The sequence below is a fragment of the Pongo pygmaeus genome, chromosome X, assembly GCF_028885625.2.
Source record: "Pongo pygmaeus isolate AG05252 chromosome X, NHGRI_mPonPyg2-v2.0_pri, whole genome shotgun sequence".
Classification (NCBI taxonomy): Eukaryota; Metazoa; Chordata; class Mammalia; order Primates; family Hominidae; genus Pongo; species Pongo pygmaeus.
In genome coordinates this window covers 48,192,578-48,215,355 of record NC_072396.2, presented here as the reverse complement: position 1 = coordinate 48,215,355, position 22,778 = coordinate 48,192,578, and the positions used below count along the sequence as shown (strand labels likewise).

The window sequence follows — 22,778 nt, the reverse complement described above, 5'->3', positions numbered from 1 at the left end:
TAAGTGCATGCCACCACCCCATGGAAGATTCAGTGGACATGGATATGAGCCCCCTGAGCTCCCAGAAGTATCTTTTTGGTTGCAAACTAAAGGCAGACAAAGATTGATCACTTTAAAGTGGATAATGATGAAAATGAGCACCAGTTATCTTTCAGAAACGACAGTTTAGGGGCGGGTGCAAAGGGTGAATTGCACGTTGCTGAAGCAGAGGCAATGGATATGAAAGCAGTCCAGTTAAAAGTAACACCGGTTGACCAGGCGCAATGGCTCACGCCTGTAATCCCAGCACTTTGGAAGGCCGAGGCGGATGGATCACCTGAGGTGAGGAGTTCGAGACCAGCCTGGCCAACATAGTGAAACCCATCTCTACTAATAATACAAAAATTAGCCAGGCGTAGTGGCGGGTGACTGTAATCCCAGCTACTCGGGAGGCTGAGGCGGGAGAATCGCTTGAACCTGGGAGTCAGAGGTTATAGACAGCCAAGGTCACGCCACTGCAGTGAGCCAAGGTCGCGCCACTGCACTCCAGTCTGAGCGGCAGAGCAAGACTGTCTCTAAAAAAAAAACAAAAAAGTAACACTGGCAACTTTGCAAATGTTTGTACAGCCAAAAGCTTCTCTTGGGGGCTTGGAAATAACACTGGCTATTGTCTTACAATTGAAGTGTGGTTTAGGGCCTATGCATATTAGTAGCACTTGGCAGCTGTGGAGGAGTCAGATGAAGAGGAGGATGCCAAATCCCTAAGTCTATCTGGAAAGCAATCTGCCCCTGGAAGCAGCAGCAAGTTTCCACATAAAAAAACCAAAACTTGCTACTGATGAAGATGAATATGATGAGGGAGATGATGAAGATGGTGAATATAATGAGGAAACTGAAGAAAAAGCCCCAGTGGAGAAATCTATACGAGGCACTCCAGCCAAAAATACACAAAAATCAAACGAGATGAAAATGACTCACTATCATCAACACCAAGATCAGAAGTCAAGAATCCTTTCAAAAACAGGAAAAAACCTCCTACAACATTGAAAGGACCTAGTTCTATAGAAGACATTAAAGCAAAAATGTGGCCAGGTGCGGTGGCTCACACCTGTAATCCCAGCACTCTGGGAAGCCAAGACGGGAGGATCGCTCGAGCCCAGGAGTTCAAGGCTGCATTGAGCTATGATCACACCAGTGCACTCCAGCCTGGATGACAGAGTGAGACCTTGTCTCAAAAAAAAAAAAAAAAAATGGAGACTGGGAGAAAACACTGGCAAATCATGTATCTGATAAAGGACTTGTATCCAGAATCTATAAAGAACACAACTCAGCCTGGGCACCGTGGCTCACGCTGTAATCCCAGCACTTTGGGAGGCCAAGGCAGGAGAATCACTTGAGCCCAGGAGATCGAGACCAGCCTGGGCAACATTAGGGAGACCTCATCTCTAATTAAAAGAATTCAAAAAGAAGACAAACAACCCAGTTTAAAAATGGGCAAAAAAGCTTGGGTGTAGGTGTCGGTGTCCCCATGCTAAAGCCAAAGGGATTGCATAGGGTAGGGAAGTGCCAGGTTGCCCCCGCACCCCTCACGCCCACTCAGTCCCAGGCAGATGCTCCTGCGGGCCCCTGCCTGCCTCGCCACCCGCTCAGTTCCAAGCAGGCATGTCTCTGGCTGGGTCAGGTTCCTGCCTGCTAGGGTCCTGCTGAGCGACCCTGGTCTGTCCTAGTCCTCTCTGAGCCGAGACTCCTCCTTGGTCACTAGAAGATGAGAATGGCGTGGCATACCTTATACCAGAAGAATACGAAAATAAAGTGTTTAGTGTGTAGTAGAAAAGAACCGGAAACATCCTGAATGCATAATTTGGGTATTGGTTGAAAAACTGGGGAACATCCATACGGCAGGGGCGCACGGTAACACTAATGAAGAAACATTGCCAGGAGGAAAAACCAAATTACAAAATAGTATGCACAGCAAGACCTCATTTATGTAAAAACACACAGCAAACACAGTTTTTGATGTTTGTTTCTATAAATGCACAGTGAAAGGTCTGGAAGGTCATGGCAGACTGTTAATGGGAAGAGTATGCAAGTGCACTGAGGAAGGAAGTGCTTCTCTTTATATATTTTTATACTGTTTTATTTTTATTTATTTATTTATTTATTTATTTTGAGACGGAGTCTCGCTCTGTCACCCAGGTTGGAGTGCAGTGGTGTTATCTCGGCTTATTGCAACCTCCGCCTCCTGGGTTCAAGCGATTCTCCTGCTTCAGCCTCCCAAGTAGCTGGGATTACAGGCATGCATGACAAGGCCCAGCTAATTTTGGTATTTTTAGTAGAGACGGGGTTTCACCATGTTGGCCAGGCTGGTCTCAAACTCCTGACCTCAGATGATCCATCTGCCTCAGCCTCCCAAAGTGCCGGAATTACAGACGTGAGCCACTGCGCTTGGCCAATTTCTATACTATTTAAATCCCCCTTTTTGTTACAATGGTTTGTATTACTTTTATTGTTAAAACAAAAAAAAATTAAGAAAATTCCAAAATGTTTTTAAATGGACAAAAATATTGAAAAGACATTTCACCAAAGAAAATATGCAAATAAACACATGATACTTTGGGAGGCTGACACAGGAGGATTGCTCAAGCCCAGGAGTTCGAGACCAGTCTGGGCAACAAAGCAAGACCCTGGCTCTACACAAACTAATTTAAAAATTAGCTGAGCTCGATGGCACAAGCCTGTAGTCCCAGCTACTTGGAAGGCTGAGGCAAAAGGATCCCCTGAGCCCAGATCGAGGCTTCAGTGAGCTGTGATGGAGCCACCGCACTCCAGCCCGGGTGACAGAGCAAGGCCTCGTTTCAAAACAACAAAAACAACCTGTAACACATGAAAAGATGCATACCATCATAAGTCATTAGGGAAATGCCAATTAAAACCACAATGAGGTACCACTTGACATACACTAAAGTAGCTTTAATTAAAAAGTCAGTTATAAGAAATGTTGGCAAGGATGTGGAGAATAAGAAATCTTCATACATTTCTGCTGTGAATGTAAAATGTAATAGCCACTTTGGAAAAGTTTGGCAGCTTCTTAGAAAATTGATCGAAAATTTGACCGGGCCCAGTGGCTCACACCTGTAATCCCAGCACTTTGGGAGGCCAAGGCGGGTGGATCACCTGAGGTCAGGAGTTCAACACCAGCCTGACCAACATGCTGAAACCCTATCTCTACTAAAAAATACAAAAATTAGCTGAGCGTGGTGGCAGGTGCCTGTAATCCCAGCTACTTGGGAGGCTGAGGCATGAGAATTGCTTGAGCCCAGGAGGCAGAGGTTGCAGTGAGCCAAGATCATGCCACTGCACTCCAGCCTGGGTGACAGAGCGAGACTCTGTCTCAAAAAGCAAAGAAAGTTGATCAAAAATTTACCATATATACAACCCAGCAGTGCTACTCCGAGGTATCTATCCAAAGGAAATGTGACAAATGTTCACACAAACACTTGCACTTGAATCTTCGGAACAGCATTATTCAAACTAGCTAAAAGGAGACAATCCAAAAGCCTGTCAACTGGCAAATGGATAAACAAAATGTGGTACATTTACCAAGAAAAAGGAATAAAATGTTGAGAAATACAACAGGGATGATCCTCAAAAACATACTAAGCAACTAAAAATACAAAAATTAGCCGGGCATGGTGGTGTGTGCCTGTAATCCCAGCTACTCAGGAGGCTGAGGCAGGAGAATTGCTTCAACCCGGGAAGTGGAGATTGCAGTGAGCCGAGATCGTGCCACTGCACTCCAGCCTGGGTGACAGAGCAAGACTGTCTAAGAAAAAAAAATCTATAGAGAGCTATAGATTACTGGTTGTCTGAAGGTAGGAATTACAATTAATGGATATTAACTGTAAATTAGCACAAGGTGCCAGGCACAGTAGTTAACGCCTAAAATCTCAGCGTTTTGGGAGGCTGAGGTGGGAGGATTACTGGAGCCCAGGTCTTCAAGACCAGACTGGGAACAAAGCAAGACCCTGTCTCTATAAAAAAAAAAATTTTTTTTAATTAGCTGGGCATAGTGATACATACACGGCTGCTGTCCCGGCTACTCGGGAGGCTGAGGTGGGAGGATTGCTGGAGCCCAGGAGGTTGAGGCTGCAGTGAATCATGATTGTGCCACTGCACTCCAGCCTGGGTGAGAGACCAAGACCCTGTCTCAAAAAAATAATAATAATAATAACACAAGGGATCTTATTGGGACTATATAAACGTTTTAGAACTTGAATGTAGTGACGGTTGCACAAGTAGGTAAATTTAATAGTCAGAGCTGTGTTGGCAGCTGTGTTGGCTGTTGTAGGTCCTTTACATTTCCATATGAATTGTAAAATAAGTTTATCCAATTCTGCAAAAAAAAAAAAAAAAAAAAAAAAAAAAAAGACTGTTGTGATTTTTATTGGGATTGGTTTGAATCCATAGATCAATTGGAGAGATTTGAAATCTTTTTTTGTTTTTGAGACAGGGTCTCGCTCTGTCGCCCAGGCTGGAGTGCAGTGACTTGATCTCAGCTCACTGCAGCCTCAACCTCCCCGTGCTCAGAGGATCTTCCCACCGCAGCCTCCTGAGTAGCTGGGATTATAGGCGTGAACCACCATGCCCAGCTAACTTTTGTATTTTTTGTAGAGATGGGGTTTCGCCATGTTGCCCAGGTTGGTCTCAAACTCCTGGGTTCAAGTGATTCACCCACCTCGGCCTTCCAAAATGCTAGGATTACAGGCCACCGCACCTGACCAGAATTGAAATCTTAACAATATTGAGTTTTCTTTTTTTTATTTTGTTCTTTTGTTTGCTTGTTTTATTTTTTTGAGACGGAGTTTCACTCTTGTTGCCCAGCCTGGAGTGCAATGGTGCGATCTCGGCTCACTGCAACCTCTGCCTCCCGGGATGGAGCAATTCTCATGCCTCGGCCTCCCGAGTAGCTGGGATTACAGGCGCGCATGACCATATCCAGCTAATTTTTTTTTTAATTTTTAGTAGAGATGGGGTTTCACTACGTTGGCCAGGCTGGTTTCGAACTCCTGACCTCAGGTGATCCACCCACCTCGGCCTCCCAAAGTGCTGGGATTACAGGCGTGAGCTACTGCACCTGGCCAATATTGAGTTTTCTGACTCATAAATCAGGATACCTCTCCATGTCTTTCTTTTCTCTTTCTGGTTTTTGGTTTTTTGGTTTTTTGGTTTGTTTGTTTGTTTGTTTTTGAGACAGTTTCACTCTGTCATTCAGGCTGGAGTACAGTGGCATGATCATAGCTCACTGCAGCCTCCAACTCCTGGGCTCAAGCAATTCTCCTGCCTCAGCCTTGAGAGTAGCTGGGACTACAGGCGTGTGCCACTACACCTGGCTAATTTTTTAAAAATTATTTTTTGTGGAGACAGACATCTCGCTATATTGCCCAGGCTGGTCTCAAAATCCTGGCCTCAAGCAATCCTCCCACCTCAGCCTTCCAAAGCACTGGGCTTACAGGTGAGAGCCACTGTGCCCAGCCCCCTCTCCATTTCTTTAATTTCTCTCAGTAATATTTTGTATTTTTCAGTGTACAGATCTTTCACATATTTTGACAAATTATCCCCTAAATATTTCATATTTTTTATGCTGTTTTACTTGGTATTGTTCTATTTCCACTTTATTGTGTGGTATTCATTTTTAAGTTCAATTTCTTATTGTTAATTGCTAGTCTATGGACAATAAATGGATGTTTGTATGTTTATCTTGTGCAAAAGTTAGAGGGAATAATCACCATACCAGACTGTATCCACTTCTGACACCAGTTGCAAACTCAAAGGTCTACAAGACCCTCAGATTCAACAGTTCAATAGAGGCTAGGCCGGTGGCTCATGCCTGTAATCCCAGCACTTTGGGAGGCCGAGGCAGGTGAATCACCTGAGGTCAGGAGTTCGAGACCAGCCTGGCCAACATGGTAAAACTCCATCTCTACTAAAAATACAAAAATTAGCTGGCGTGGTGGCAGGCGCCTGTAATCCCAGCTACTCGGGAGGCTGGGGCACAAGAATTGCTTGAGCCCAGGAGGCAGAGGTGCGATGAGCTGAGATTGTGCCACTGCACTCCCGCCTGAGCGACAGAGGGGAGACTCTCTCTCTAAAACAAAAAAAAATGATTCACTAGAAGGACTCACAGAACTCACTGAAAGCCATTATACCCATGGTTTCATTTTATTACAGTGAAAAGATACAGATTAAAATCAGCCAAGTGGTGAAACACACAGGGCAGAGTCCAAGAAGGTAATAAATGCAGAGCCTCCGGCTGTCCTCTTCCACAGAATCAGAACAGCAATACCGTCCCAGCATTGTTGTGTGACAATAGCATGGAGTGTTACCAATCAGGGAAACTCACCCAAGCCTTGGTGTCCATGGCTCAATCATGTAGGAAAAATTGACTGTCCACATGGTTGATTTCAGTTTCCAGCCCTCAGAAGATCAAGCCCCTACCCTAAATCACATAGCTATTATCTGGCTGGGCTAAATCCCCTACCCTAAATCACATTGCTTCAATCTGGCCCAAGACCCCCAAGCAAACAAAGAGACAGACTCCTATCAAACACAACAGTCCAGGGGCTTAGAGATTACCAACTGGAATCTGATGGCAAAAGCCAGACCTCTCTTCGGATAAAGTTAAATTCCTTAATACACAGGTGACCCCTGGCCTTTGGCCAAGACTCATTCACAGCAAAATGATCGTATTTGTCTGGGCATCTACTTTTAGTATAGCATTTATATGACATATAATAATAGTAAAAAACTAATTCATCCTATCAAGCCATTATATACATCTTCATATTTTTGTACTAATTTTATTTTTTGTTTTTGTTTTTTTTTAATTTCTTTTTTTTTTTTTTTGAGACAGAGTCTCTGTCACCCAGGCTGGAGTGCAGTGGTGCAGCCATGGCTCACTGCAACCTCCGTCTCCTGGGCTCAAGTAATCCTCCCATTTCAGCCTCCAGAGTAGCTGGGACTACAGGTGCATGCTACCACACCCAGCTAATTCTTTGTATTTTTAGTAGAGACAGGGTTGTGCCATGTTGCCCAGGCTGGCCTCAAACTCTTGGATTCAAGCAATCTGCCCACCTCAGCCTTCCAAAGTGCTGGGATTACAGGTGTGAGCCACCAAGCCCGGCTTTTTGAACTAATTTGATTATTCTTCCTCTTTGATCTCCATTTGTATCTTACGTAAACTTGCACAAAACTATTTAGCAGGCTGCGTGTGGTGGCTCACGCCTGTAATCTCAGCACTTTGGGAGGCCGAGGCGGGCAGATTACCCGAGATCAGGAGTTTGAGACCAGCCTGGCCAACATGGTGAAATTCTACTAAAACACAAAATTAGCCGGGCATGGTGGCATGCGCCTGTAATCCCAGCTACTTGGGAGCCTGAGGTTTGAGAATCGCTTGAACCTGGAAGGTGGAGGTTACAGTGAGCCGAGATCATGCCGTTGCACTCCAGGCTGTGCGACAGAGCAAGACTCTCTTTGAAAAAAAAAAAAAAAAAAAAACTATTTAGCATAGAAATTAGCTGATGGTTAGCCAAAACCAGTTTTTCCACAAGGCAGTCATTTTCTATTAGTATTATATCTTGAAAAGGCTTTAACTCAATTTACCAATATGTTTGACCATCAATATAGATATTATAATCTTAGCAACAATGCCAGTGTTACATTATATCATGCTATGGTAGTAAATGTAACCTGCAGAGTAAGAGTCAAAAGATACTGGCACATTACTGGAGTTCTGTTAACAATTGGTCCAGTTCATCTCCCAGAGCAATGCCACTGAGGTTTACAGGCATCAACCTTGTTAGGTTCTAAATGTTGAGGTTAGTTTTCGCAACATACGGTTTCATTATGGTTTCATTCTTTTTTCTTTCTTTTCTTTTCTTTTTTTTTTTTTTTTGAGACGGAGTCTTGCTCTGTCGCCCAGGCTGGAGTGCAGTGGCTCAATCTCGGCTCACTGCAAGCTCCGCCTCCTGGGTTCACGCCATTCTCCTGCCTCAGCCTCCCAAGTAGCTGGGACTGCAGGTGTCCACCACCACGCCCAGCTAATTTTTTGTATTTTTAGTAGAGACGGGGTTTCACTGTGTTAACCAGGATGATCTTGATCTCCTGACCTCGTGATCCGCCCACCTCGGCCTCCCAAAGTGCTGGGATTACAGGCGTAAGCCACCGCACCAGGCCTTTTTTTTTTTCTTTTTTGAGATGGAGTTTTGCTCTGTTGCCCAGGCTGGAGTGCAGTGGACTCAATCTCAGCTCACTGCAGCCTCGACCTTCTGGGCTCAAGCAATCCTCCCACCTCAGCCTCCTGAGTAACTGGGACTACAGGCATGCACCACCATGCTTGGCTAATTTTCGTAATTTTTGTAAGTGATGGGGTTTTGCCAGGTTTCCCAGGCTGGTCTTGAACTCCTGACCTCAAGTGATCCTCCCGCCTCAGCCTCCCAAAGTGCTGGGAGTACAGGCTTGAGCCACCATGCCTGGCCACTTCATTCTTTCAGATATCTGATATAATTGAGCCAATAAATAAAGTCACCTCTTGTTCTCGGCCTCTTTCAGGGCATCAGTGTAATGACTTTTCCTTATTGCACAACACATTTCTTCATTCTTTTACTCTCAGGTATCATTCCTCTTTCTCTCCATTTATGGTTGAATTTGACCCAACTTTTCCACCTTTGGAAGGGACATTAGGTTCAGCCTCTGTGCTAGTCTAGATTATCAATAGCAATACCAGTCTAGCAAATGCTTCCGCCTTGGTCTACCCCCATCCATGCAGGGTATAGTTACATAGATGTGGAACCAGTGGGCTACCTCAATCACTAGGTAACACAGCTGCATGCATTCACTGTCGACCCTAATTTGCCAGATGAGGTGAAGGCGTAGTCTATCATGTTAGGCCCTGTGTTAGGCTGCTCTTGCATTGCTATAAAGAAATACATGAGACTGGGTAATTTATAAAGAAGGGAGGTTTAATTGGCTCACAATTCTGCGGGCTTTTGTTTTGTTTTGACACAAGGTCTCACTCTGTCACCCAGGCTGGAGGGCAGTGGTGAAATCTCGGCTCACTGCAACCTCCAATCCCTGGGTTCAAGCGATCCTCCCACCTCAGCTTCTCAAATACCTGGGACCCAGACGCACACCACCACACCTGGCTATTCTTTTGTATTTTTAATACAGATGGGATCTCACCATGTTGTCCAGGCTGGTTGCGAACTCCTGAGCTCAGGGAATCTGCCCAACCTTGGCTTCCCAAAGTACTGGAATTACAGATGTGTGCCACCGCGCCCGGTCTAGTTCTACAGGCTTTACAGGAAGCATGGTGTTGATGTCTGCTCAGCTTCTGGGGAGGCCTCAGGAAGCTTCCAATCATGGCGGAAGGCAAAGCGGGAGCAGGTGTCTCATCTGGTGGGAGCAGGAGAGCAAGAGACAGCATGGCAGGGGGAGGTGCCACACACTTACCAACCAAGTCTCAGGGGAACTCACTCACTATGGTGAGGACAGCACCAAGCCACAAGGAATCCACCTCCATGGTCCAAACACCCCCCACCAGGCCCCACCTCCAATACCGGCAATTACATTTCAACATGAGATTTGAGGCCTGGTGTGGTGGCTCATGCCTGTAATCCCAGCACTTTGGGAGGCCGAGGCGGGTGGATCACTGAAGCCCAAGAGTTCCAGACCAGCCTGGCCAACATAGCGAAACCCCGTCTCTACTGAAAAACAAAACAAAACAAAACAAAAAACAGATTTGGGCAGGGACAAATATTCAAACTATATCAAGCCCTTAGGAATTCTGACATAAACATGTAAAAGTACAGTTAAAGTTTCTTGCTTAGGGCTCATCCCTGCTTCTGGAAGCTACAGTTGCAGTTCTGGTCCTGAGACTACTGCGTCAGGTAGGGAAAAACAGAAAGATGAGGTGGTGTGGGAGGAAACTGTATGTTGTACCAGCATCCACTCTGACTTCCTCTTCCCCAGATCCTTCTATAAAGTGAATGAATCCATCTGGTGGAGACCCTCCCTTAGCCCTCCTCATTTTGATGGTGAGCACACAATTGTGAAGGCGTGTATGTTAGCCCTTCATACCTTTATTGCCCCCAGTTTTTTTGTTTGTGTTTTTCCTTTGTTTTTTTTGTTGTTGTTTTGTTTTGTGTTGTTTTGTTTTGTTTTGTTTTGTTTTTGAGACGGAGTTTGGCTCTGTCACCCAGGCTGGAGTGCAACAGCATGATACTGGCTTACTGCAAACTCTGCCTCCCAGGTTCAAGCGATTCTCCCTTCTCAGCCTCCCAAGTAGCTGGGGGTACAGGCATGTGCCACCACGATTGGCTAATTTTTGTATTTTTAGTAGAGATGGGGTTTCACCCTGTTGGCCATGCTAGTCTTCAGCTCCTGACATCAAGCAATCCACCTGCCTTGGCCTCCCAAAGTTCTGCGATTACAGGCGTGAGCCATCACACCCAGCCGAGGGTTGTTGATACAGACTGAATTGTGCCCTCCCAAATTCATATGTTGAAGCCCTAACCCTCAATGTGACTGAAATAGATAGGGTCTTTAAGGAGATAATTAGGGTTAAATTAGGTTAAAAGGGTGGGGCCCTAATCCAATAGGACTGATGTCCTTATAAGAGGAAGATTGTGGCAAGCATTCAGTTAATTAAACATATATATATGTGTATACATACATATATACATATATACCTATATACGTATAGATGTATATGTACATCTATACGTATATATACGTATCTACGTATATACATATAGGTATATATACGTATATACGTACATACATATATACATATATACGTATATACACATATATGTATATACGTATATATGTGTATATATATACGTATACACATATACGTATATATACACATATATACATATGCATGTCTATATACATATATACATATGCATGTCTATGTACATATATACATATGCATGTCTATGTACATATATGCATGTCTACATACATATATACATATATGCATGTATATATCTATATGCATGTATATATACCTATATGCATGTATATATACATATATACATATGCATGTCTATATACGTATATACATATATGTATGTCTATATACGTATATACATATATGTATGTCTATATACGTATATACATATGCATGTCTATATACGTATATACATATGCATGTCTATATAGGTATATACATATGCATGTCTATATACGTATATACATATGCATGTCTATATACGTATATACATATATGCATATATACATATATGCATGTCTATATACATATATACATATATGCATGTCTATATACATATATACATATGCATGCATATATACATATACATATACATGCATATATACATACACATATATATTTTTTTTTAAAAGATAGAAGAGGAAGGCCAGGTGCAGTGTCTCACGCCTGTAATCCCAACACTTTGGGAGACCAAGGTGGGTGGATCACTTGAGGTCAGGAGTTCGAGACCAGCCTGACAAACATGGTGAAACCCAGTCTCCACTAAAAATACAAAATTAGCACCAGGTGCGGTGGCTCATGCCTGTAATCCCAGCACTTTGGGAGGCCGAGGTGGGTGGATCATGAGGTCAGGAGTTTAAGACCAGCCTGGCCAAGATGGTGAAACCCCGTCTGTACTAAAACCACAAAAATTAGCTGGGCATGGTGGCAGGTGCCTGTAATCCCAGCTACTCGGGAGGCTGAGGCAGAGAATTGCTTGAACCCAGGAAGCAGAGGTTGCAGTGAGCTGAGGTCATGCCACTGCACTCCAGCCTGGGCAAGAGAGCAAGACTCCATCTCAAAAATAATAATAATAATAATAATAATAATAATAATACAGAATTAGCTGGATGTGGTGGCACATACCTGTAGTCCCAGCTACTCAGGAGGCTGACGCAGGAGAATCGCTTGAACCTAGGGAGTGGAGGTTGCAGTGAGCCGAGATTGTGCCATTGCACTCCAGCCTGGGCAACAAGAGCGAAACTCCGTCTCAAAAAAAAAAAAAGAAGAGGAAGAGACCACCCCCAAGAGTCTGTGTGTTAGGCCATTCTTGCATCGCTATAAGGAAACACCTGAGACTGGGTAATTTATAAAGAAAAGAAGTTTAAGCTGGGCATGGTGGCTCATGCCTGTAATCCCAGCACTTTGGGAGGCCAAGGCTGGCAGATTGCTTGAGCTCAGGAGTTCGAGACAAGCCTGGGCAACATGACAAAACCCTGTCTCTACAAAAAAACACAAACATTAGCCAGGTCGTGCTGGTGCATGCCTGTAATCCCAGCTACTTGAGAGGCTGAGGCAGGAGGATTCCTTGAGCCCAAGAGATTGAGGCTGGAGTAAGCTGTGCCCATACCACAGCACTCCAGCCTGGGTGACAGAGCAAGACCCTGTCTAAAAAAAAAAGAAAAGAAGTTTAATTGGCTCACAGTTCTGCAAGCTGTACAGGAAGCATGGTGCTGGCATCTGCTCAGCTTCTGGGGAGGCCTCAGGAAACTTACAATCATGCCGGAAGGTGAAGGGGGAGCAGGTGCAACACAGAGGCAGAGCAGGAGCCAGGTAGGGGGAAATGCCACACTTTTATTTTTATTTTACTTTATTCTTTTTGAGATGGAGTCTCGCTCCATTGCCCAAGCTGGAGTGCAGTGGTATGATCTTGGCTCACTGCAACCTCCACCACCTGGGTTCAAGCGATTCTCCCTGTCTCAACCTGCTAAGTATCTGGGATTACAGGCACCTGCCACCACGCCTGGCTAATTTTTGTATATTTAGTAGAGACGGGGTTTTGCCATGTTGGCCAGGCTGGTCTCGAACTCCTGACCCCAGGTGATCCACCTGCCTCAGCCTCCCAAAGTGCAGGGATTACAGGCATGAGCCACTGCGCTCAGCCCAGAATCTTCTTATGTTTGTTTTAGAAACATCAATCCAGGATTTTTAGTTGTAGTTAGTGGGAGGAATGGGGAAAAATGCATCTACCTCATTTTCCCAGAAGTAGAAGTCTTATAAAGTTGATTTGGGTCTTTTACAAACATTTCCCATGTCTCTACTAACTTTGTGAGCATATGCAATAGTTACAATAACTTTTAATATCCTTGTCTGCTAATTTTAACATTTGTGTCAGCTCTGGGTCAGTTTATTGATTGATAGGTTATTCTCAATTGTGTCCTGTTTTCTACTTGGGAGGCTGAGGCGGGAGGATCACTTGAGTTCGGGAGGTCAAGGCTGCAGTGAGCTGTGATTACACCTCTGCACTCCAGCCTGTGTGACAGACTGAGACTGCATCTCAAAGGAAGGGAAGAAGGGGAGGGGGGGGAGGGAGGGGGAGGGGGGGTAGAGAGAGAGAGAGAGAAAGAAAAAGAAATTACAAATAAGAAATATGCCAATGGGCGTTTATTAACAACAGTTTTCAGTGGAAGTCATCTATGAGCAATATGTCAATGTGTTTATTTCTAAATGGGGAGATTTGTTAGGAGGGATCATGAATGGGATATTTTGATAGATGTTTTTGAATGGGGTGATTTTTTTTCCGCAACAGGTTCATGAATGAAAGATTTGCCAATGGGTAGATATCTCTGAAAGGGGAGATTTGCCAGTCAGGGGGTCATCAATGGGGATATGTCGGTGGGATATTCATGAAAAGGAAAGGCTCAGAAGTGGCCACAGTAGGCAGAATTCTAAGAATGTGCCCCCATATCCTTCACCCCTGTATAAACTCCTTGATTGTAGGTAGAATCTGTGAATATGATGAGATCTCACTTGTGGTTATATTACATTATATAAAAAAGGGATCTTGCAGATATAACTAAGGTTGTTGATCAGTTGACCTTAAAATAGGGAGATTATTCAGATGAGCCTAATCTAAGCACATTAGCCCATCATAAAAGCAGAATTTTCTCCTGCTGGTGGCAGAAGAGGAAATCAGAGAGACTGGAAACATGAGAAACATTTGACATGTCCTAGCTGGCTTTGAAGATGAAGACGCCCACATGGTGAGAAATTCAGTCAGCCTGTAGGAGCAGAAAACAGCCAGCGAGGAAATGGGGACATCAGTCCTACATACTGCAAGGAGCTGAAGTCTGCCAATAACCTGAACAAGGTTAAAAGTGGGTCCTTTCTGAGAACCTCCAGATAAGAGTCCAGCATAGCAAATACTTTGACCTTGGCCTTGTGAGACCATGAGGGAGAGAACCCAATACAACCTGCCAGGACTTCTGACCTACAGAACTGTGAGATAATAAATGGGTATTGTTTTAAGCTGCTAAATTTGTGGTAATTTGTTATACATCAATAGAAAACTAATACAGTTGGTCAGGCAAGGTGGCTTATGCCTGTAATCCTAGCACTTTGGGAGGCCAAGGAGGGCAGATCACTTGAGGCCAGGAGTTTGAGACCAGCCTGGTCAACATGGCAAAACCCCGTATCCACTAAAAATACAAAAATTAGCCAGGAGTGGTGGCGTGCACCTGTAATCCCAGCTACTCGGGAGGCTGAGACATGAGAATCGCTTGAACCTGGGAGGCAGAGGTGGCAGTGAGCTGAGATTGTGCCACCGCACTCCAGCCTGGGTGACAGAATGAGACTCTGTCTCAAAAAAAAAAAAAAGAAAAGAAGGAAGGAAAGAAAGAAAGGGAAAGAAAGAAAGAGAAAGAAAGAAAGAAGGAAAGAGAGAAAGAAAGAAAGAGATAAAGAAAGGAAGAAAAGAAAAGAAGAAGAAAAGATAAAGAAAACTAATACAGTTAGTATTTGCCAGTTGGGTATTTGTAAAAGAGGACATATGTCACACTGAGGAGAGGGGGCTCTTTAAGAGAATTGTTTACCAAGGGCTTAGGGATTTGCAAGTTATCGTCTTGGCAATAGTTGGCAATAGTACAGATCTTTATTTATTTACTTTTTGTAGAGATGGGGATCTCCCTATTGCCCAGGCTGGTTTCCAACTCCTCACCTCAAGCAATCCTCCCACCTTAGCCTCCCAAAGTGGTGGGATTAGACTGTGCCCAGCCCAGTAGAGATTTTTAAACCTGGAGATTTATCAAGTGAGGACTGCATAGTGAGGAACTGTTACGGGTTGAATTGTGTCTCCCCAAAAGATGCATTGAAGTCCTAACCCCCAATACTTTAGAATGTGAAAACAGGCACATTATCATCGGGAGAATAACTGTGCTCAGAAGTCTTTGAAATGTCACCACTTGTCAGTGGGGAGATGTTCATACTAAAAATTAGTGTACAAGCATCATAATAAGAATGAAAACATTACAGGCCGGGCCCGGTGGCTCACGCCTGTAATCCCAGAATTTTGGGAGGCCAAGGCGGGCAGATCACTTGAGGCCAGGAGTCCGACACCAACCTGGACAACATGGCAAAACCCCATCTCTACTAAAAATACAAAAATTAGGCCAGGCGTGGTGGCTCACGCCTGTAATCCCAACACTTTGGGAGGCTGAGGTGGGCGGGTCACCTGAGGTCAGGAGTTCGAGACCAGCCTGACCAACATGGAGAAACCCCGTCTCTACTAAAAATACAAAATTAGCCAGGCATGGTGGTGCATGCCTGTAATCCCAGCTATTCGGGAGGCTGAGGCAGGAGAATCACTTGAACCCAGGAGGCTGAGTTGCGGTGAGCCGAGATTGCGCCATTGCACTCCAGCCTAGGCAACAAGAGCAAAACTCCATCTCAAAAAATAAAAAAAAAAAATACAATAATTAGCCGGGCATGGTGGTGTATGCCTGTAATCCCAGCTACTCAGGAGGTGAAGGTTGCAGTGAGCCAAGATCGCGCTACTGCACTCCAGCCTGGACGACAGAGCCAGACTCTGTCTCAAAAAAAAATGATGAGTTCATGTCCTTTGTAGGGACATGGATAAAACTGGAAACCATCATTCTCAGCAAACTATCACAAGGACAAAAAACCAAACACTGCACGTTCTCACTCATAGGTGGGAATTGAACAATGAGAACACATGGACACAGAAAGGGGAACATCACACTCCGGGGACTGTTGTGGGGTGGGAGGGGGGGAGGGATAGCATTAGGAGATACATCTAATGCTAAATGAAGAGTTAATGGGTGCAGCACACCAACATGGCACATGTATACATATGTAACAAACCTGCACATTGTGCACATGTACCCTAAAACTTAAAGTATAATAATAATAAAATTAAAATAAATAAATAAAAATAATAAAAAAAATTTAAAAAAAGCAAACATTACAAATGAACATATTATATTTGTGACATCTTTGGGAGAGATTGTCAAAATCATTGAGTTAAAGTTGTCAGTGTGAATAAAATTATTGCTACAAATATCGTAAGTTGCCATTACTAAAATGTATCACTAAGTTATAAATTAAATTATATTTGCCATTGCTACTACAATATAACTAATACTTACAGAGAGCTGGATATGTGCCTAGCATTATTCTAAGCACTGTACATTTATGACTTCATTGTCCCTCAGATTTAGGCATTATTTTTATCCCCATTTTACAGATGCAGAAACTGAGGCATAGAGAGGTAAATACGATTTCCCCAGGGACACATAGCTAAGACAAGGCAGAAACAGAAATGTTTTTCCCTAAAGTTTTATGCAGGCACTAATTAAATTTTTTCTTTTCTTTTTTTTTTTTTTTTGAGACGGAGTCTTGCTCTGTCACCAGGCTGGAGTACAGTGGTGCGATCTCGGCTCACTGCAACCTCCGCCTCCCAGGTTCAAGCAATTCTCCTGCCTCAGCCTCTTGAGTACCTGGGATTACAGGCATATGCCACCACCATGCCCGGCTAATTATTGTTTTTTTTTTTTTTTTTGAGATGGAGTTTCACCCGGCTAATTATGTACTTTTAGTAGAGACGGGGTTGCACCATGTTAGCCAGGATGGTCTCGATCTCTTGACCTCGTGATCCGCCCACCTTGGCCTCCCAAAGTGCTGGGATTACAGGCATGAGCCACCACGCCCTAAATTTTTTTCTTAATGAGGTGGGGTGTGGTGGCTCACACCTGTAATCCCAGCACTTTGGGAGGCCGAGGCAGATGGATCAACTGAGGTCAGGAGTTGGAGACCAGCCTAGCCAACATGGCGAAACCCCGTCTCTACTAAAAAAATACAAAAATTAGCAAGGAGTGGTGGTGCGTGCCTGTAATCCCAGGTACTAGGGAGGCTGAGACAGAATCACTTGAACCCAGGAGGAGGAGGTTGCAGTGGGCCGAGATCGCGCCACTGCACTCCAGCCTCAGCGACAGAGCAAGACTTCATCCCAAAAATTAAAAATAAAAGTAAACAAATAAATAAATTTTTTTAAAGATAATATTACAAAGACTCAACTTTAAAAAATACTGACCTAGTTCAAATCTTTATTTTTATAATTTCCTATTTTTTAAACTTTATTGAGATGTAATTCACACACGTACAATACAATTCATCCATTTAACATCACAATTAAATTAGCTTTAGTACATTCAGAGTTGTGCAACCATCACAACAGAATTTTAGAATATTTTCATCACCCCCAAGAGAAACCCAGTACCTGTGAGTAGTCACTACATTTCTACCACCTACCCCTACCCGAGTTCTAGACAACCACTAATCTATTTTTTGTTTCCCCAGTTTTGCCTACTCTGGACATTTCATATAAATGGAATTATACACTATGTGGTCTTTCCCAACTGACTTCTTCATTTAGCATGTTTTCAAAATTCACCCACATTGGCAGAATGTATCAGCACCTCGTTTCTTTTTATTACTGATTAATATTTCATTTTATGAACATACCACATTTTGTGTATCATTTCATCAGTTGATGGACATTTGGGTTGTTTCCACTTTTTGGCAAGTAGGAATAGCACTGCTGTGAACATCTGTGTTCAGGTTTTTGTGTGGACATATGTTGGCGTTTCTCCCACATAGATACCTAAGAATGGAATTGCTGGATCACATGGTACATTTATTTTTAACATTTTCAGAAATTGTCAAGCTATTTTACAAAACAGCTGCACTATTTTACATCCTACCAGCAATGTAGAAGTTCCAATTTGTCCACATCCTCTCCAACACTTGTTGTTATCTGTCTTTCAGATTCTAACCATCCTATGGTGTGTAGTGTTATTGTGGTTTCGATTTCCATTTCCCTGATAGCTAATTACATTGAGCAGTTTTTCATATGCTTATTGGGCATTTGTTTATCATCCGTGGAGAAATGTCTATTCGAGTCCTTTGTCCATTTTTTATTTATTTATTCGAGATGGAGTCTCGCTCTGTCAGCCAGGCTGGAGTGCAGTGGCATGATCTCAGCTCACTGCAACCTCTGTCTCCTGGGTTCAATAGATTCTCCTGCCTCAGCCTCCCGAGTAGCTGGGATTATAGGTCCACGCCATCACGCCTGTCTAATTTTTGTATTTTTAATAGAGACGGGGTTTCACCATGTTGGCCAGTCTGGTCTCGAACTCCTGACCTCAAGTGATCCACCCACCTTGGCCTCCCAAAGTGCTGGGATTACAGGCATAAACCACTCCGCCCAGCCTTTGCCCATTTTTTAGTTGGGTTATTTATGTTTTTTTTTTTTTTAGCAAAGTTTAAGTGTTCTTTATGTGTGCTTTTTGTCCCATATCTAAGAAACCATTAAGGTGCAGGACTTGAATGCATATCTGGCTCCAGCATTCATGTTCTTAGCCATTACACTACACTGCCTGTCTAGAAACTAAATGGCTGTTAGTAATATTGCACATTAAGTTATTATAAGGGTTTCATGTTGTGAGCTAAAAAACACCCATGGGGCAGACACCCTATATTCATCCTCCAACATCAGCACGGACTTCTGAAGGATTCTGGGCTGGAACTGTGATGCCATGTATTAGGGAGAAGGAATGAGGCTCGGGCAAGAGCAGGACTGGTCCCCATGCTGCACACCACACACCACTGTGATCTCCATGTGCTTCCTCTCGGCCATCACGGTCTCTCCCAAACAGAGATTCACACACAGACACCCCTAATGCTGGGAGGTGTTCACTTTAATGAACTTTCTAGCAGGGTGATGGAAGCAAATCTAGTGACTCTAGGGCTATAGATATCCTGCCAGGAGGCCACACCAGGGCTCTGAAGCAGGCAGCGTCTCTGCAGGGACTGTTTCCCCAGGGCAGCCACAGCTAGAGGTCTACCTGGAAGGAAGGTGCTCCCCCTGCAGCCTGCCATTCCCACTTGCTGTTTAATGCCCCCCAGCTGCATCCAGGGTATGCAACAGTCCTTGGGATGGAGAAACAGTAGGAGACCAGAAAAGAGGCAAGAGGAAGCCCGAACATACTCAGGATTGAGGTAGCAAGAGGGAGGGTAAGGTAGCCTATTCCAGGCATTGGGGAGTCACTAGAAGCAGCTCGAACAGTCTGGTTCCAGACAATAGCCAAGGGCTGAGCGAACATGCTAGGACACTAGAAAACAGCCACAGGGACTGAGACAGAGTCCTGCAGTGACATGAACAGCCAGAGTACAGTCCTTGTAGTTGGGACAGGCAAAGACTCTACAATAGTCAAACAGAAGAGGAAATTGTCACCACATGTCATGCAACAGTGAGAACTACCTTGGAAACAGCCAGAGAAACAAACAAACAGCCGGAGGCTTAAAGGAAAAGTGTCTGGCCTTGAGGAACAGCAGGATTGTTGAACATCTGGAGACCACAAACAGTCCTTGCATTTGGAAGACAGAGGAAAAGGGGATAAGACTCCACAGCCAAAAAGACCAAGGGACAATCCCTGACACTCAATAAACAGTCAGAAATATAAGAAAACAGCCTGAAGACCTGGGGAACTGCCAGAGTTGAAGGAAACATTGCTGAGATTGAAAGAACAGTCAACAAACCAGTGTACAGAGATCAGGGAACGATAACTGCACCTCATAGAGGGTCATCAGAAACTGTACGGTGTCATCAGAGAGATCAAAGCCACTATACTGATGACCAACGAGGATTCAACAGACACAGTGTTGGGAGCTACTATAGCATCAGCAGACATGGCTGTGGGAACTCAAGAAGGTTAAAGACACTGTACCGGTAGCTAATACAGGATCATCTGAAACCATGATGTACTTTCATGAAGGGTAGGCTCTAATGAACCCCAGGCATTATGCCAGGGCTCATGAGGTCAGCACACTGTACTAAGGGACAATGACACATCAGTGTGGAAGGGATGGGGCTGATACTGTAATGGAGACAAAACCACTTTAGTGGTGGCTAATTAGCAAAGAGTGACTAAGGGCTAATGTGGGGAGAGCAGACAGGCTGATTTTTTATGAAGATTGAAGACACTATACTTGTGACCAAGATTAGCAGACACATAGCTGGGCATGATGGCAGGTGCCTGTAGTCCCAGCTACTGGGGAGGCTGAGGCAGGAAAACTGCTTGAATCCGGGAGGTGGAGGTTGGAGTGAGCCGAGATTGCACCATTGCACTCTAGCCTGGGCAACAAGAGCGAAATTCCATCTAAAAAAAAAAAAAGATTAGCAGACACAGTGGTGACACTAATATAGGGTTGGCAGATACTGTGATTGAGAAACATGAGGCACACTCCATAGTGGTGTCTAGTAGTTGGCAGACACAGTGTTGAGGCTCATATAATCAGATTAGCAGACATAGTGATGGGCTCCAATGCAGGGCAGCGTGTGCTGTGATGGGGCATCATTGCATTCAAAGACATTCTATGCATGGTTGATGGAGGATCACCAGGCAGTGATGGCAGTCAATACAGGGTCAGCAAACACTGGGATTGGGTCTTATGAGAGCCAAAACCACTGTATTCATGGCCAATGGGTGACCAGAAAGCCAAAGCTAATGTGGAATCGGCAGATACTGTACTGGGAGTTCACGGAGGTTAAAGTCTCTGTTCTTGTGACTAAGTGGGGATCAGCAGAGTGATAGTTGCCAAAGTTGGGTCAGCAAAGACATTGCTGGGGCCTCATGGGTGCTGAGGAAACTGTACTGTTGGCTAATGGAGGAGCAACAAACAGTGATAAGGGCTAATCTGGGGTCAGCAGACTCCACTGAGGCCTCGATGGGCCAATGACACAATACTAGTGGCTAATGGGGGGATTCAGCAGACACAATGATTGAACTATGGTAAGGACAAAAATATGGTGATGGGCCCAAAAGCAGGGCATCTGTGCTGGTGGCAAGTAAATCAGAAGACATTCTCTGTGCTGGTGGCAAGTAAATCAGAAGACATTCATGTATGGTCAGCAGATATACTCATGGGCTGTAATACATGGGCAGTTGACACACCATTAGGGGCTATTTTAGGGGAAGCAGACACCACTGGGTCCTCAAGCTTAAAAATCTTGCAACCTGGTAAGGGGGGATCAAAAGACAGTGACATGGTCATGTGAGTTCTGGAGACATTGTGCTGAGGCCCAAGAGGACCAAAGTCATCATATTGGTAGCTAATTGGGGAACAGCCATTGGGTGCCATTGTGCTGTGCTGAGCCCACTGTGCTGTGGGCTCATGTGGCAAAGACACTGTACCCACAGCTAATAAAAAATCAGCAGACAGGCCCAGCATGGTGGTTCACACTTGTAATCCCAACACTTTGGGTGGCTGAGGCAGGAGGATCTCGAGTCCAGGAGTTTGAGACCAGCCTGGGCAACACAGCAAGATCCTGTCTCCACAAAGAAACTTAAAAATTAGCCAGGCATGGTGGCGCATGCCTGTAGTCCCAGCTACTTGGGAGGCGGTAGCCAATGGGGAATTAGCAAACAAAATGGTGAAGCTAACATGGAGTCAACAGACACTACATTAGGTTAACAGGAAGACAAAACACAGGGCTGTGAGCTAATGGAGTCAGCTGTCACCATGCGAAGTCTAAAGGAGGGAAGTAAGACATGATACTGACTTAATGGAAGATCATCAGACACTAAGCTGGGGTTGAAGGTGGGTGATAAGACATGATGTGAGCTAATGGGTGATCACACATTGTGCTCTGGCTTAAAGGGGTGGTAAGAACTGCTGTGAATTAATGGAGGGGTTAGTAGACACTGGACTGCTGACTCATGGGGGTAAAAACTACTATGATGGTGGCTACTGGAGGATTGGCAGAGACTATCCTTAGGCTCTTGGGAGTCAAATCTACAGTGCAGTGTTGGCAAGTGAGGGAGCACCACGGATGGTGACGGTAGCTAATGAAAGTCAGTATACCCCAGACTGGGGCCTTAGAACATGTCATTTTCATGGGGCAAGACAATTTCTAAAGCCTTAGGAGGACCAAGTTGCCCACTGCCAAGGGTCTGTTATTTGCTCTAGTGATCAGTATTCCTGTTTTCCTCCCAGGCAGCCCAGACATGACTCCTGAAATGGGAACAGGGGATGTTTTATTGCTTTGTTTTCACATTTCAATTGAGATATAATTTATATACAACAAAACAAATAAACCTTAAGTTTACCCACTTGATGACTATTGTAGTCACACTCCAATGAAGATATGGAGTATTTCCATCGCCCCAGTAAGTTCCCTCCTACCCCTTACAAGTCAATTTTCACCCCAGAGGCAACAACTATTCTGTTTTGTGTCACTATAAATTATCTTATTTATGTTTGGCATATTCCATAATAAAAATTTAAAAACATCAGCCGGGCGCGGTGGCTCACGCCTGTGATCCCGGCACTTTGGGAGGCTGACGCAGGCGGATCATCTGAGGTCAGGAGTTCGAGACCAGCCTGACCAACATGGTGAAACTCTGTCTCTACTTAAAAGACAAAACATTAGCTGGGTGTGGCAGCACACGCC

General features: G+C 44.4%; 1 pseudogene; it reads left to right on the top strand.

Moving 5' to 3' along the window:
• The first annotated feature begins 20 nt into the window (after nucleotides 1-20).
• Nucleotides 21-20,041, top strand: LOC134739009 (nucleophosmin-like; annotated as a pseudogene).
• Nucleotides 20,042-22,778: the final 2,737 nt, after the last annotated feature.